This window comes from Delphinus delphis, chromosome 19 (genome assembly GCF_949987515.2).
Source record: "Delphinus delphis chromosome 19, mDelDel1.2, whole genome shotgun sequence".
In the NCBI taxonomy this organism is placed as follows: Eukaryota; Metazoa; Chordata; class Mammalia; order Artiodactyla; family Delphinidae; genus Delphinus; species Delphinus delphis.
The window spans coordinates 38730970-38744122 of NC_082701.1; the positions used below are offsets into that span (position 1 = coordinate 38730970).

The 13153-nt window shown below is 70.0% G+C and overlaps 7 non-coding genes across 7 annotated transcripts; all 7 read right to left on the reverse strand.

Annotated features, from left to right (window-relative positions):
- Window positions 1-920: 920 nt before the first annotated feature.
- On the reverse strand, window positions 921-1039 carry LOC132415495 (5S ribosomal RNA). Its single transcript, XR_009517228.1, has one exon. It is a non-coding gene; the product is annotated as a 5S ribosomal RNA (ribosomal RNA).
- A 2692-nt stretch (window positions 1040-3731) lies between these two features.
- On the reverse strand, window positions 3732-3850 carry LOC132415497 (5S ribosomal RNA). The gene has a single exon (XR_009517230.1). It is a non-coding gene; the product is annotated as a 5S ribosomal RNA (ribosomal RNA).
- A 931-nt stretch (window positions 3851-4781) lies between these two features.
- LOC132415498 (5S ribosomal RNA) lies at window positions 4782-4900 on the reverse strand. The gene has a single exon (XR_009517231.1). It is a non-coding gene; the product is annotated as a 5S ribosomal RNA (ribosomal RNA).
- Window positions 4901-7592: 2692 nt separating this feature from the next.
- Window positions 7593-7711, reverse strand: LOC132415499 (5S ribosomal RNA). Its single transcript, XR_009517232.1, has one exon. It is a non-coding gene; the product is annotated as a 5S ribosomal RNA (ribosomal RNA).
- Window positions 7712-8642: 931 nt separating this feature from the next.
- Window positions 8643-8761, reverse strand: LOC132415500 (5S ribosomal RNA). The gene has a single exon (XR_009517233.1). It is a non-coding gene; the product is annotated as a 5S ribosomal RNA (ribosomal RNA).
- Window positions 8762-11453: 2692 nt separating this feature from the next.
- On the reverse strand, window positions 11454-11572 carry LOC132415501 (5S ribosomal RNA). Its single transcript, XR_009517234.1, has one exon. It is a non-coding gene; the product is annotated as a 5S ribosomal RNA (ribosomal RNA).
- A 931-nt stretch (window positions 11573-12503) lies between these two features.
- LOC132415503 (5S ribosomal RNA) lies at window positions 12504-12622 on the reverse strand. Its single transcript, XR_009517235.1, has one exon. It is a non-coding gene; the product is annotated as a 5S ribosomal RNA (ribosomal RNA).
- Window positions 12623-13153: the final 531 nt, after the last annotated feature.

Here is a 13153-nt window from a genome sequence, read left to right on the forward strand (position 1 = left end):
GCTGCGGGCGGCCTCTTGAGGCCCAGTTTCGCTGGCGCTGGCGCCTTAACGCCGGCCTGGCGGCCGGCCCGCCCCGGCAGGGCCCCCTCGCCCGCCCAGGCAGCGGGAACGGAGGTCTCGGGTATCGGGCGGCGGCGGAGGGTTTGGAGACCACCTCCCAGCCCAGGGCGGCCGTGACCCAGCAAACCCTTGGGCGCTTGGCGCCCCTCCCAAGATCCCGCACGTCGCTCACAGGGACGTAGCCCCGGAGGCTTCATGGCCCGGGGCCCGCGGTCCCTTGGGCATCGGCCCTGCCCGCCCACGCGGCGCTAGGCGCAGCCCGGCCGCAGCCCGGGCCGGCCCTCCTGCCCGACAGCAGCTGCCCGAAGCCACTGGGAGCCACCATTGAGTCGCCACGGCCCCTCAGCCCCGGCAAGGCCACCCTTGCCCCCACACCCCCCGCCGAGCTCAGGACCCCGCCCCTGGTGGCCGGCAGGCCCGGGCAAGCGGCCCCTGCCCTCGATCCCGCTCCCGCACCCGGCCGCGGTGACACGCCAGAGGGGCGGGGCGGGGTGGGGCTTTTGTCGGAGGGAGCTGTGGAGGGACACACAGGCACACAGGTGGCGGCGCCGGGGCTGGGCGCCGGTGGGGGCGGCCAGGTGCAGGTCGAGGGGCTCGCGGGCCGAAAGGACGGCAGCTGGGCCGGCGGCGGAGTCTGGGTCCGGGCCGGCCACCCCGGGAGCGTCTGGGGTGCGGCTGCCTTCCAGGGCCGCCTTCTGGCCGCCTGGCCGGCCGGGCCGGCGGGGAGCGCCCCCGCCGTCGCGCGCCGTGGTGGGAGGGGCCTGAGGAGGTGGGGCCTGCAGCGGGGCCCGGCGGGGGCGGAGCCGGCGGCCCCCGCCGCGGGCGAGTAAAGGAGAAGGCGGGCGGAGCGGCAGGCAAAAAGCCTACAGCACCCGGTATTCCCAGGCGGTCTCCCATCCAAGTACTAACCAGGCCCGACCCTGCTTAGCTTCCGAGATCAGACGAGATCGGGCGCGTTCAGGGTGGTATGGCCGTAGACGGGGGCGGGGGCTGCGGGCGGCCTCTTGAGGCCCAGTTTCGCTGGCGCTGGCGCCTTAACGCCGGCCTGGCGGCCGGCCCGCCCCGGCAGGGCCCCCTCGCCCGCCCAGGCAGCGGGAACGGAGGTCTCGGGTATCGGGCGGCGGCGGAGGGTTTGGAGACCACCTCCCAGCCCAGGGCGGCCGTGACCCAGCAAACCCTTGGGCGCTTGGCGCCCCTCCCAAGATCCCGCACGTCGCTCACAGGGACGTGGCCCCGGAGGCTTCATGGCCCGGGGCCCGCGGTCCCTTGGGCATCGGCCCTGCCCGCCCACGCGGCGCTAGGCGCAGCCCGGCCGCAGCCCGGGCCGGCCCTCCTGCCCGACAGCAGCTGCCCGAAGCCACTGGGAGCCACCATTGAGTCGCCACGGCCCCTCAGCCCCAGCAAGGCCACCCTTGCCCCCACACCCCCCGCCGAGCTCAGGACCCCGCCCCTGGTGGCCGGCAGGACCGGGGAAGCGGCCCCTGCCCTCGATCCCGCTCCCGCACCCGGCCGCGGTGACACGCCAGAGGGGCGGTGTGGGGGGGGGCTTTTGTCGCAGGGAGCTGTGGAGGGACACACCGGCACACAGGTGGCGGCACCGGGGCTGGGCGCCGGTGGGGGCGGCCAGGTGCAGGTCGAGGGGCTCGCGGGCCGAAAGGACGGCAACTGGGCCCATGGCGGAGTCTGGGTGTGGAGGGCTCTGAGCCTCCATCCGCTCTGGTGCCTCGGGGCTACGGGCCCGAAGCCTGGTAGCGCGACACCCCACCGGCCCACAGACGTAGCCTCCCCAGCTGTGCTCGCAGCGAGTGCAACCGCAGCCTGCATCCCTCCACGGGACACTTGGATTACTCCCGCGATCCCCACGAGGTGCGGCACCCGGCGGCCGAATGGGCTGAGATCCTGCCCTTGCGGCGCCCTGTGGCCACCTCCGCCTCCCTCACGGTACTGGCCGAGGCCTCGCACCAGCGGGCGCCGGCTCCCAGCTCAGCGCTGCTCCTCCGCCCCTCTCACCTCCTGCCCGACGTCCAGGCTACCGAGCACCCTCCACCCCCGCCCACCTTCATGCCACTCAGCCGGAACCCGGGAGGCAATGCCAACTACCAGGTGTATGACAGTCTGGTGCTGAAGCGGCAACCGCAGGAGGGCCAAGCGCGGGCCGACTCGCTGCTACCTTCCACCTCGGCCTCCAGGCCCTCTCTGCACGGGAGCCAGACTGGGAAAATGAACGTACCAGCAGCAAATGGGGGCAGGGGCAGGGGGCGGCAGGGCATGGAGAGAGGAATAAAGAGCGCCAGAGTCCAGGAAACATTGGTGGTCTGTGGCTTGGAAGCGCCACTCCTTCTGCCAGCCTGGGTCCCTGCGCTTGGCTTCCTGCAATAAGAAGCCAGTGTCCCCTTCTTGGCCTGAGGGTCCCTTTGGTTTAGTGGCCACAGTTCTGCCAGCAGGCCCCTCCTGGTCCTATACCATGCACTAAGTACATCTGCAGCTGCAGACTCCAAACCCCTGGTCTCTGGGCACCTCCTCTGTGTCTCAGCTGTCCCTGTCCACAGAGAGCCTCATACAAGAAGTTGCTTCCAAACTGGGAGGTTCCACATCTGGGCAGGTCCAGCTCCAGGCCCAGTGAAGGGCATGAAGAAGGCTGAGGCTCTGGACTCCAGCCAGGCCTTCAGCAGGCCTCTGAGGCCAAGGTCTTCCTAGTCTCAAGAGGGGCCAAGAGACGCAATGTGTCATTTGAACAAGTGAGTCAGCGGGCGGTGAGCGAATGAATGACCGCTCGAGGGGATGTATGCCGGCCACCGGGCCCTGTTTGACTGTCCAGGCTCAGCTTACCTGACCCTGGTTACCAGGGAATGCCACTCTGGGCCCACCTTTTCATCCCCCTCCCTCACTGTGACCTCACCCCCTGCCCCATTATGACCCAGTCTGGCTCCCAGTTAAAACTGGAGGGCAGAGGGCCCAGGCAGTCCTGGGACCAACGGCCATGGGTGAGCGAAACTACTACCGAGCCGAGCCGTTCACTGGCCCCATCCCCAGGAAATGCCAGGAGCAAGGATACTCAATTCTTCTGATCCCGGTCAGCTTCATCTTGCTCAACGTGGGGATCAACGTGGTGACTATGGTCAGGGCAGGATCTGTGCAGCGCGGTTGGGGGAGCCCTGGGGTCTTGAAGGGGCTGAGGTGGGAGGGCTGCTGGGGTGTGACCGGACAAGGGTTGGATTTCAGGGCTCACCCTGCTCCCGGCCTCCCCCCTCCCCTTCTTCCCTCAACTCTGGAGGCATCTGAAGAGATTCTTGCGGGCACTTTTCAATCGTATTTTCCACAAAGGTGAGTGGGCGCCGGCGTGGGTTCAGGGGATGTGGGCCTGTCCCCTTTCTTCTATCCCTGCCTTGATTCTCAGCCCCTCAGGAACCCAGGCCCTGACCCATCTCGCCTTTCCCCACAGACAAGCAAGCCAGCTGTGTAGGCAGCCATCGCATGTGCATGCGCTGCTCCGTGGATCCCAAGAACCTGTGCTCAAGAGTTTCTTCCCGCTTCTGCCATCGCCCAAGCTTCCTGCTCGGGCAGGCAAACCACCTTGACTACTGCCTGCAGCGGGGCTCGGCGGGGGCGGAGCCGGCGGCCCCCCCGCCGCGGGCGAGTAAAGGAGAAGGCGGGCGGAGCGGGAGGCAAAAAGCCTACAGCACCCGGTATTCCCAGGCGGTCTCCCATCCAAGTACTAACCAGGCCCGACCCTGCTTAGCTTCCGAGATCAGACGAGATCGGGCGCGTTCAGGGTGGTATGGCCGTAGACGGGGGCGGGGGCCGCGGGCGGCCTCTTGAGGAGCAGTTTCGCTGGCGCTGGCGCCTTAACGCCAGCCTGGCGGCCGGCCCGCCCCGGCAGGGCCCCCTCGCCCGCCCAGGCAGGGGGAACGGAGGTCTCGGGTATCGGGCGGCGGCGGAGGGTTTGGCGACCACCTCCCAGCCCAGGGCGGCCGTGACCCAGCAAACCCTTGGGCGCTTGGCGCCCCGCCCAAGATCCCGCACGTCGCTCACAGGGACGTGGCCCCAGAGGCTTCAGGGCCCGGGGCCCGCGGTCCCTTGGGCATCGGCCCTGCCCGCCCACGCGGCGCTAGGCGCAGCCCGGCCGCAGCCCGGGCCGGCCCTCCTGCCCGACAGCAGCTGGCCCGAAGCCACTGGGAGCCACCATTGAGTCGCCACGGCCCCTCAGCCCCGGCAAGGCCACCCTTGCCCCCACACCCCCCGCCGAGCTCAGGACCCCGCCCCTGGTGGCCGGCAGGCCCGGGCAAGCGGCCCCTGCCCTCGATCCCGCTCCCGCACCCGGCCGCGGTGACACGCCAGAGGGGCGGGGTGGGGGGGGGCTTTTGTCGGAGGGAGCTGTGGAGGGACACACAGGCACACAGGTGGCGGCGCCGGGGCTGGGCGCCGGTGGGGGCGGCCAGGTGCAGGTCGAGGGGCTCGCGGGCCGAAAGGACGGCAGCTGGGCCGGCGGCGGAGTCTGGGTCCGGGCCGGCCACCCCGGGAGCGTCTGGGGTGCGGCTGCCTTCCAGGGCCGCCTTCTGGCCGCCTGGCCGGCCGGGCCGGCGGGGAGCGCCCCCGCCGTCGCGCGCCGTGGTGGGAGGGGCCTGAGGAGGTGGGGCCTGCAGCGGGGCCCGGCGGGGGCGGAGCCGGCGGCCCCCGCCGCGGGCGAGTAAAGGAGAAGGCGGGCGGAGCGGCAGGCAAAAAGCCTACAGCACCCGGTATTCCCAGGCGGTCTCCCATCCAAGTACTAACCAGGCCCGACCCTGCTTAGCTTCCGAGATCAGACGAGATCGGGCGCGTTCAGGGTGGTATGGCCGTAGACGGGGGCGGGGGCTGCGGGCGGCCTCTTGAGGCCCAGTTTCGCTGGCGCTGGCGCCTTAACGCCGGCCTGGCGGCCGGCCCGCCCCGGCAGGGCCCCCTCGCCCGCCCAGGCAGCGGGAACGGAGGTCTCGGGTATCGGGCGGCGGCGGAGGGTTTGGAGACCACCTCCCAGCCCAGGGCGGCCGTGACCCAGCAAACCCTTGGGCGCTTGGCGCCCCTCCCAAGATCCCGCACGTCGCTCACAGGGACGTGGCCCCGGAGGCTTCATGGCCCGGGGCCCGCGGTCCCTTGGGCATCGGCCCTGCCCGCCCACGCGGCGCTAGGCGCAGCCCGGCCGCAGCCCGGGCCGGCCCTCCTGCCCGACAGCAGCTGCCCGAAGCCACTGGGAGCCACCATTGAGTCGCCACGGCCCCTCAGCCCCGGCAAGGCCACCCTTGCCCCCACACCCCCCGCCGAGCTCAGGACCCCGCCCCTGGTGGCCGGCAGGACCGGGGAAGCGGCCCCTGCCCTCGATCCCGCTCCCGCACCCGGCCGCGGTGACACGCCAGAGGGGCGGTGTGGGGGGGGGCTTTTGTCGCAGGGAGCTGTGGAGGGACACACCGGCACACAGGTGGCGGCACCGGGGCTGGGCGCCGGTGGGGGCGGCCAGGTGCAGGTCGAGGGGCTCGCGGGCCGAAAGGACGGCAACTGGGCCCATGGCGGAGTCTGGGTGTGGAGGGCTCTGAGCCTCCATCCGCTCTGGTGCCTCGGGGCTACGGGCCCGAAGCCTGGTAGCGCGACACCCCACCGGCCCACAGACGTAGCCTCCCCAGCTGTGCTCGCAGCGAGTGCAACCGCAGCCTGCATCCCTCCACGGGACACTTGGATTACTCCCGCGATCCCCACGAGGTGCGGCACCCGGCGGCCGAATGGGCTGAGATCCTGCCCTTGCGGCGCCCTGTGGCCACCTCCGCCTCCCTCACGGTACTGGCCGAGGCCTCGCACCAGCGGGCGCCGGCTCCCAGCTCAGCGCTGCTCCTCCGCCCCTCTCACCTCCTGCCCGACGTCCAGGCTACCGAGCACCCTCCACCCCCGCCCACCTTCATGCCACTCAGCCGGAACCCGGGAGGCAATGCCAACTACCAGGTGTATGACAGTCTGGTGCTGAAGCGGCAACCGCAGGAGGGCCAAGCGCGGGCCGACTCGCTGCTACCTTCCACCTCGGCCTCCAGGCCCTCTCTGCACGGGAGCCAGACTGGGAAAATGAACGTACCAGCAGCAAATGGGGGCAGGGGCAGGGGGCGGCAGGGCATGGAGAGAGGAATAAAGAGCGCCAGAGTCCAGGAAACATTGGTGGTCTGTGGCTTGGAAGCGCCACTCCTTCTGCCAGCCTGGGTCCCTGCGCTTGGCTTCCTGCAATAAGAAGCCAGTGTCCCCTTCTTGGCCTGAGGGTCCCTTTGGTTTAGTGGCCACAGTTCTGCCAGCAGGCCCCTCCTGGTCCTATACCATGCACTAAGTACATCTGCAGCTGCAGACTCCAAACCCCTGGTCTCTGGGCACCTCCTCTGTGTCTCAGCTGTCCCTGTCCACAGAGAGCCTCATACAAGAAGTTGCTTCCAAACTGGGAGGTTCCACATCTGGGCAGGTCCAGCTCCAGGCCCAGTGAAGGGCATGAAGAAGGCTGAGGCTCTGGACTCCAGCCAGGCCTTCAGCAGGCCTCTGAGGCCAAGGTCTTCCTAGTCTCAAGAGGGGCCAAGAGACGCAATGTGTCATTTGAACAAGTGAGTCAGCGGGCGGTGAGCGAATGAATGACCGCTCGAGGGGATGTATGCCGGCCACCGGGCCCTGTTTGACTGTCCAGGCTCAGCTTACCTGACCCTGGTTACCAGGGAATGCCACTCTGGGCCCACCTTTTCATCCCCCTCCCTCACTGTGACCTCACCCCCTGCCCCATTATGACCCAGTCTGGCTCCCAGTTAAAACTGGAGGGCAGAGGGCCCAGGCAGTCCTGGGACCAACGGCCATGGGTGAGCGAAACTACTACCGAGCCGAGCCGTTCACTGGCCCCATCCCCAGGAAATGCCAGGAGCAAGGATACTCAATTCTTCTGATCCCGGTCAGCTTCATCTTGCTCAACGTGGGGATCAACGTGGTGACTATGGTCAGGGCAGGATCTGTGCAGCGCGGTTGGGGGAGCCCTGGGGTCTTGAAGGGGCTGAGGTGGGAGGGCTGCTGGGGTGTGACCGGACAAGGGTTGGATTTCAGGGCTCACCCTGCTCCCGGCCTCCCCCCTCCCCTTCTTCCCTCAACTCTGGAGGCATCTGAAGAGATTCTTGCGGGCACTTTTCAATCGTATTTTCCACAAAGGTGAGTGGGCGCCGGCGTGGGTTCAGGGGATGTGGGCCTGTCCCCTTTCTTCTATCCCTGCCTTGATTCTCAGCCCCTCAGGAACCCAGGCCCTGACCCATCTCGCCTTTCCCCACAGACAAGCAAGCCAGCTGTGTAGGCAGCCATCGCATGTGCATGCGCTGCTCCGTGGATCCCAAGAACCTGTGCTCAAGAGTTTCTTCCCGCTTCTGCCATCGCCCAAGCTTCCTGCTCGGGCAGGCAAACCACCTTGACTACTGCCTGCAGCGGGGCTCGGCGGGGGCGGAGCCGGCGGCCCCCCCGCCGCGGGCGAGTAAAGGAGAAGGCGGGCGGAGCGGGAGGCAAAAAGCCTACAGCACCCGGTATTCCCAGGCGGTCTCCCATCCAAGTACTAACCAGGCCCGACCCTGCTTAGCTTCCGAGATCAGACGAGATCGGGCGCGTTCAGGGTGGTATGGCCGTAGACGGGGGCGGGGGCCGCGGGCGGCCTCTTGAGGAGCAGTTTCGCTGGCGCTGGCGCCTTAACGCCAGCCTGGCGGCCGGCCCGCCCCGGCAGGGCCCCCTCGCCCGCCCAGGCAGGGGGAACGGAGGTCTCGGGTATCGGGCGGCGGCGGAGGGTTTGGCGACCACCTCCCAGCCCAGGGCGGCCGTGACCCAGCAAACCCTTGGGCGCTTGGCGCCCCGCCCAAGATCCCGCACGTCGCTCACAGGGACGTGGCCCCAGAGGCTTCAGGGCCCGGGGCCCGCGGTCCCTTGGGCATCGGCCCTGCCCGCCCACGCGGCGCTAGGCGCAGCCCGGCCGCAGCCCGGGCCGGCCCTCCTGCCCGACAGCAGCTGGCCCGAAGCCACTGGGAGCCACCATTGAGTCGCCACGGCCCCTCAGCCCCGGCAAGGCCACCCTTGCCCCCACACCCCCCGCCGAGCTCAGGACCCCGCCCCTGGTGGCCGGCAGGCCCGGGCAAGCGGCCCCTGCCCTCGATCCCGCTCCCGCACCCGGCCGCGGTGACACGCCAGAGGGGCGGGGTGGGGGGGGGCTTTTGTCGGAGGGAGCTGTGGAGGGACACACAGGCACACAGGTGGCGGCGCCGGGGCTGGGCGCCGGTGGGGGCGGCCAGGTGCAGGTCGAGGGGCTCGCGGGCCGAAAGGACGGCAGCTGGGCCGGCGGCGGAGTCTGGGTCCGGGCCGGCCACCCCGGGAGCGTCTGGGGTGCGGCTGCCTTCCAGGGCCGCCTTCTGGCCGCCTGGCCGGCCGGGCCGGCGGGGAGCGCCCCCGCCGTCGCGCGCCGTGGTGGGAGGGGCCTGAGGAGGTGGGGCCTGCAGCGGGGCCCGGCGGGGGCGGAGCCGGCGGCCCCCGCCGCGGGCGAGTAAAGGAGAAGGCGGGCGGAGCGGCAGGCAAAAAGCCTACAGCACCCGGTATTCCCAGGCGGTCTCCCATCCAAGTACTAACCAGGCCCGACCCTGCTTAGCTTCCGAGATCAGACGAGATCGGGCGCGTTCAGGGTGGTATGGCCGTAGACGGGGGCGGGGGCTGCGGGCGGCCTCTTGAGGCCCAGTTTCGCTGGCGCTGGCGCCTTAACGCCGGCCTGGCGGCCGGCCCGCCCCGGCAGGGCCCCCTCGCCCGCCCAGGCAGCGGGAACGGAGGTCTCGGGTATCGGGCGGCGGCGGAGGGTTTGGAGACCACCTCCCAGCCCAGGGCGGCCGTGACCCAGCAAACCCTTGGGCGCTTGGCGCCCCTCCCAAGATCCCGCACGTCGCTCACAGGGACGTGGCCCCGGAGGCTTCATGGCCCGGGGCCCGCGGTCCCTTGGGCATCGGCCCTGCCCGCCCACGCGGCGCTAGGCGCAGCCCGGCCGCAGCCCGGGCCGGCCCTCCTGCCCGACAGCAGCTGCCCGAAGCCACTGGGAGCCACCATTGAGTCGCCACGGCCCCTCAGCCCCGGCAAGGCCACCCTTGCCCCCACACCCCCCGCCGAGCTCAGGACCCCGCCCCTGGTGGCCGGCAGGACCGGGGAAGCGGCCCCTGCCCTCGATCCCGCTCCCGCACCCGGCCGCGGTGACACGCCAGAGGGGCGGTGTGGGGGGGGGCTTTTGTCGCAGGGAGCTGTGGAGGGACACACCGGCACACAGGTGGCGGCACCGGGGCTGGGCGCCGGTGGGGGCGGCCAGGTGCAGGTCGAGGGGCTCGCGGGCCGAAAGGACGGCAACTGGGCCCATGGCGGAGTCTGGGTGTGGAGGGCTCTGAGCCTCCATCCGCTCTGGTGCCTCGGGGCTACGGGCCCGAAGCCTGGTAGCGCGACACCCCACCGGCCCACAGACGTAGCCTCCCCAGCTGTGCTCGCAGCGAGTGCAACCGCAGCCTGCATCCCTCCACGGGACACTTGGATTACTCCCGCGATCCCCACGAGGTGCGGCACCCGGCGGCCGAATGGGCTGAGATCCTGCCCTTGCGGCGCCCTGTGGCCACCTCCGCCTCCCTCACGGTACTGGCCGAGGCCTCGCACCAGCGGGCGCCGGCTCCCAGCTCAGCGCTGCTCCTCCGCCCCTCTCACCTCCTGCCCGACGTCCAGGCTACCGAGCACCCTCCACCCCCGCCCACCTTCATGCCACTCAGCCGGAACCCGGGAGGCAATGCCAACTACCAGGTGTATGACAGTCTGGTGCTGAAGCGGCAACCGCAGGAGGGCCAAGCGCGGGCCGACTCGCTGCTACCTTCCACCTCGGCCTCCAGGCCCTCTCTGCACGGGAGCCAGACTGGGAAAATGAACGTACCAGCAGCAAATGGGGGCAGGGGCAGGGGGCGGCAGGGCATGGAGAGAGGAATAAAGAGCGCCAGAGTCCAGGAAACATTGGTGGTCTGTGGCTTGGAAGCGCCACTCCTTCTGCCAGCCTGGGTCCCTGCGCTTGGCTTCCTGCAATAAGAAGCCAGTGTCCCCTTCTTGGCCTGAGGGTCCCTTTGGTTTAGTGGCCACAGTTCTGCCAGCAGGCCCCTCCTGGTCCTATACCATGCACTAAGTACATCTGCAGCTGCAGACTCCAAACCCCTGGTCTCTGGGCACCTCCTCTGTGTCTCAGCTGTCCCTGTCCACAGAGAGCCTCATACAAGAAGTTGCTTCCAAACTGGGAGGTTCCACATCTGGGCAGGTCCAGCTCCAGGCCCAGTGAAGGGCATGAAGAAGGCTGAGGCTCTGGACTCCAGCCAGGCCTTCAGCAGGCCTCTGAGGCCAAGGTCTTCCTAGTCTCAAGAGGGGCCAAGAGACGCAATGTGTCATTTGAACAAGTGAGTCAGCGGGCGGTGAGCGAATGAATGACCGCTCGAGGGGATGTATGCCGGCCACCGGGCCCTGTTTGACTGTCCAGGCTCAGCTTACCTGACCCTGGTTACCAGGGAATGCCACTCTGGGCCCACCTTTTCATCCCCCTCCCTCACTGTGACCTCACCCCCTGCCCCATTATGACCCAGTCTGGCTCCCAGTTAAAACTGGAGGGCAGAGGGCCCAGGCAGTCCTGGGACCAACGGCCATGGGTGAGCGAAACTACTACCGAGCCGAGCCGTTCACTGGCCCCATCCCCAGGAAATGCCAGGAGCAAGGATACTCAATTCTTCTGATCCCGGTCAGCTTCATCTTGCTCAACGTGGGGATCAACGTGGTGACTATGGTCAGGGCAGGATCTGTGCAGCGCGGTTGGGGGAGCCCTGGGGTCTTGAAGGGGCTGAGGTGGGAGGGCTGCTGGGGTGTGACCGGACAAGGGTTGGATTTCAGGGCTCACCCTGCTCCCGGCCTCCCCCCTCCCCTTCTTCCCTCAACTCTGGAGGCATCTGAAGAGATTCTTGCGGGCACTTTTCAATCGTATTTTCCACAAAGGTGAGTGGGCGCCGGCGTGGGTTCAGGGGATGTGGGCCTGTCCCCTTTCTTCTATCCCTGCCTTGATTCTCAGCCCCTCAGGAACCCAGGCCCTGACCCATCTCGCCTTTCCCCACAGACAAGCAAGCCAGCTGTGTAGGCAGCCATCGCATGTGCATGCGCTGCTCCGTGGATCCCAAGAACCTGTGCTCAAGAGTTTCTTCCCGCTTCTGCCATCGCCCAAGCTTCCTGCTGGGGCAGGCAAACCACCTTGACTACTGCCTGCAGCGGGGCTCGGCGGGGGCGGAGCCGGCGGCCCCCCCGCCGCGGGCGAGTAAAGGAGAAGGCGGGCGGAGCGGGAGGCAAAAAGCCTACAGCACCCGGTATTCCCAGGCGGTCTCCCATCCAAGTACTAACCAGGCCCGACCCTGCTTAGCTTCCGAGATCAGACGAGATCGGGCGCGTTCAGGGTGGTATGGCCGTAGACGGGGGCGGGGGCCGCGGGCGGCCTCTTGAGGCCCAGTTTCGCTGGCGCTGGCGCCTTAACGCCAGCCTGGCGGCCGGCCCGCCCCGGCAGGGCCCCCTCGCCCGCCCAGGCAGGGGGAACGGAGGTCTCGGGTATCGGGCGGCGGCGGAGGGTTTGGCGACCACCTCCCAGCCCAGGGCGGCCGTGACCCAGCAAACCCTTGGGCGCTTGGCGCCCCGCCCAAGATCCCGCACGTCGCTCACAGGGACGTGGCCCCAGAGGCTTCAGGGCCCGGGGCCCGCGGTCCCTTGGGCATCGGCCCTGCCCGCCCACGCGGCGCTAGGCGCAGCCCGGCCGCAGCCCGGGCCGGCCCTCCTGCCCGACAGCAGCTGGCCCGAAGCCACTGGGAGCCACCATTGAGTCGCCACGGCCCCTCAGCCCCGGCAAGGCCACCCTTGCCCCCACACCCCCCGCCGAGCTCAGGACCCCGCCCCTGGTGGCCGGCAGGCCCGGGCAAGCGGCCCCTGCCCTCGATCCCGCTCCCGCACCCGGCCGCGGTGACACGCCAGAGGGGCGGGGTGGGGGGGGGCTTTTGTCGGAGGGAGCTGTGGAGGGACACACAGGCACACAGGTGGCGGCGCCGGGGCTGGGCGCCGGTGGGGGCGGCCAGGTGCAGGTCGAGGGGCTCGCGGGCCGAAAGGACGGCAGCTGGGCCGGCGGCGGAGTCTGGGTCCGGGCCGGCCACCCCGGGAGCGTCTGGGGTGCGGCTGCCTTCCAGGGCCGCCTTCTGGCCGCCTGGCCGGCCGGGCCGGCGGGGAGCGCCCCCGCCGTCGCGCGCCGTGGTGGGAGGGGCCTGAGGAGGTGGGGCCTGCAGCGGGGCCCGGCGGGGGCGGAGCCGGCGGCCCCCGCCGCGGGCGAGTAAAGGAGAAGGCGGGCGGAGCGGCAGGCAAAAAGCCTACAGCACCCGGTATTCCCAGGCGGTCTCCCATCCAAGTACTAACCAGGCCCGACCCTGCTTAGCTTCCGAGATCAGACGAGATCGGGCGCGTTCAGGGTGGTATGGCCGTAGACGGGGGCGGGGGCTGCGGGCGGCCTCTTGAGGCCCAGTTTCGCTGGCGCTGGCGCCTTAACGCCGGCCTGGCGGCCGGCCCGCCCCGGCAGGGCCCCCTCGCCCGCCCAGGCAGCGGGAACGGAGGTCTCGGGTATCGGGCGGCGGCGGAGGGTTTGGAGACCACCTCCCAGCCCAGGGCGGCCGTGACCCAGCAAACCCTTGGGCGCTTGGCGCCCCTCCCAAGATCCCGCACGTCGCTCACAGGGACGTGGCCCCGGAGGCTTCATGGCCCGGGGCCCGCGGTCCCTTGGGCATCGGCCCTGCCCGCCCACGCGGCGCTAGGCGCAGCCCGGCCGCAGCCCGGGCCGGCCCTCCTGCCCGACAGCAGCTGCCCGAAGCCACTGGGAGCCACCATTGAGTCGCCACGGCCCCTCAGCCCCGGCAAGGCCACCCTTGCCCCCACACCCCCCGCCGAGCTCAGGACCCCGCCCCTGGTGGCCGGCAGGACCGGGGAAGCGGCCCCTGCCCTCGATCCCGCTCCCGCACCCGGC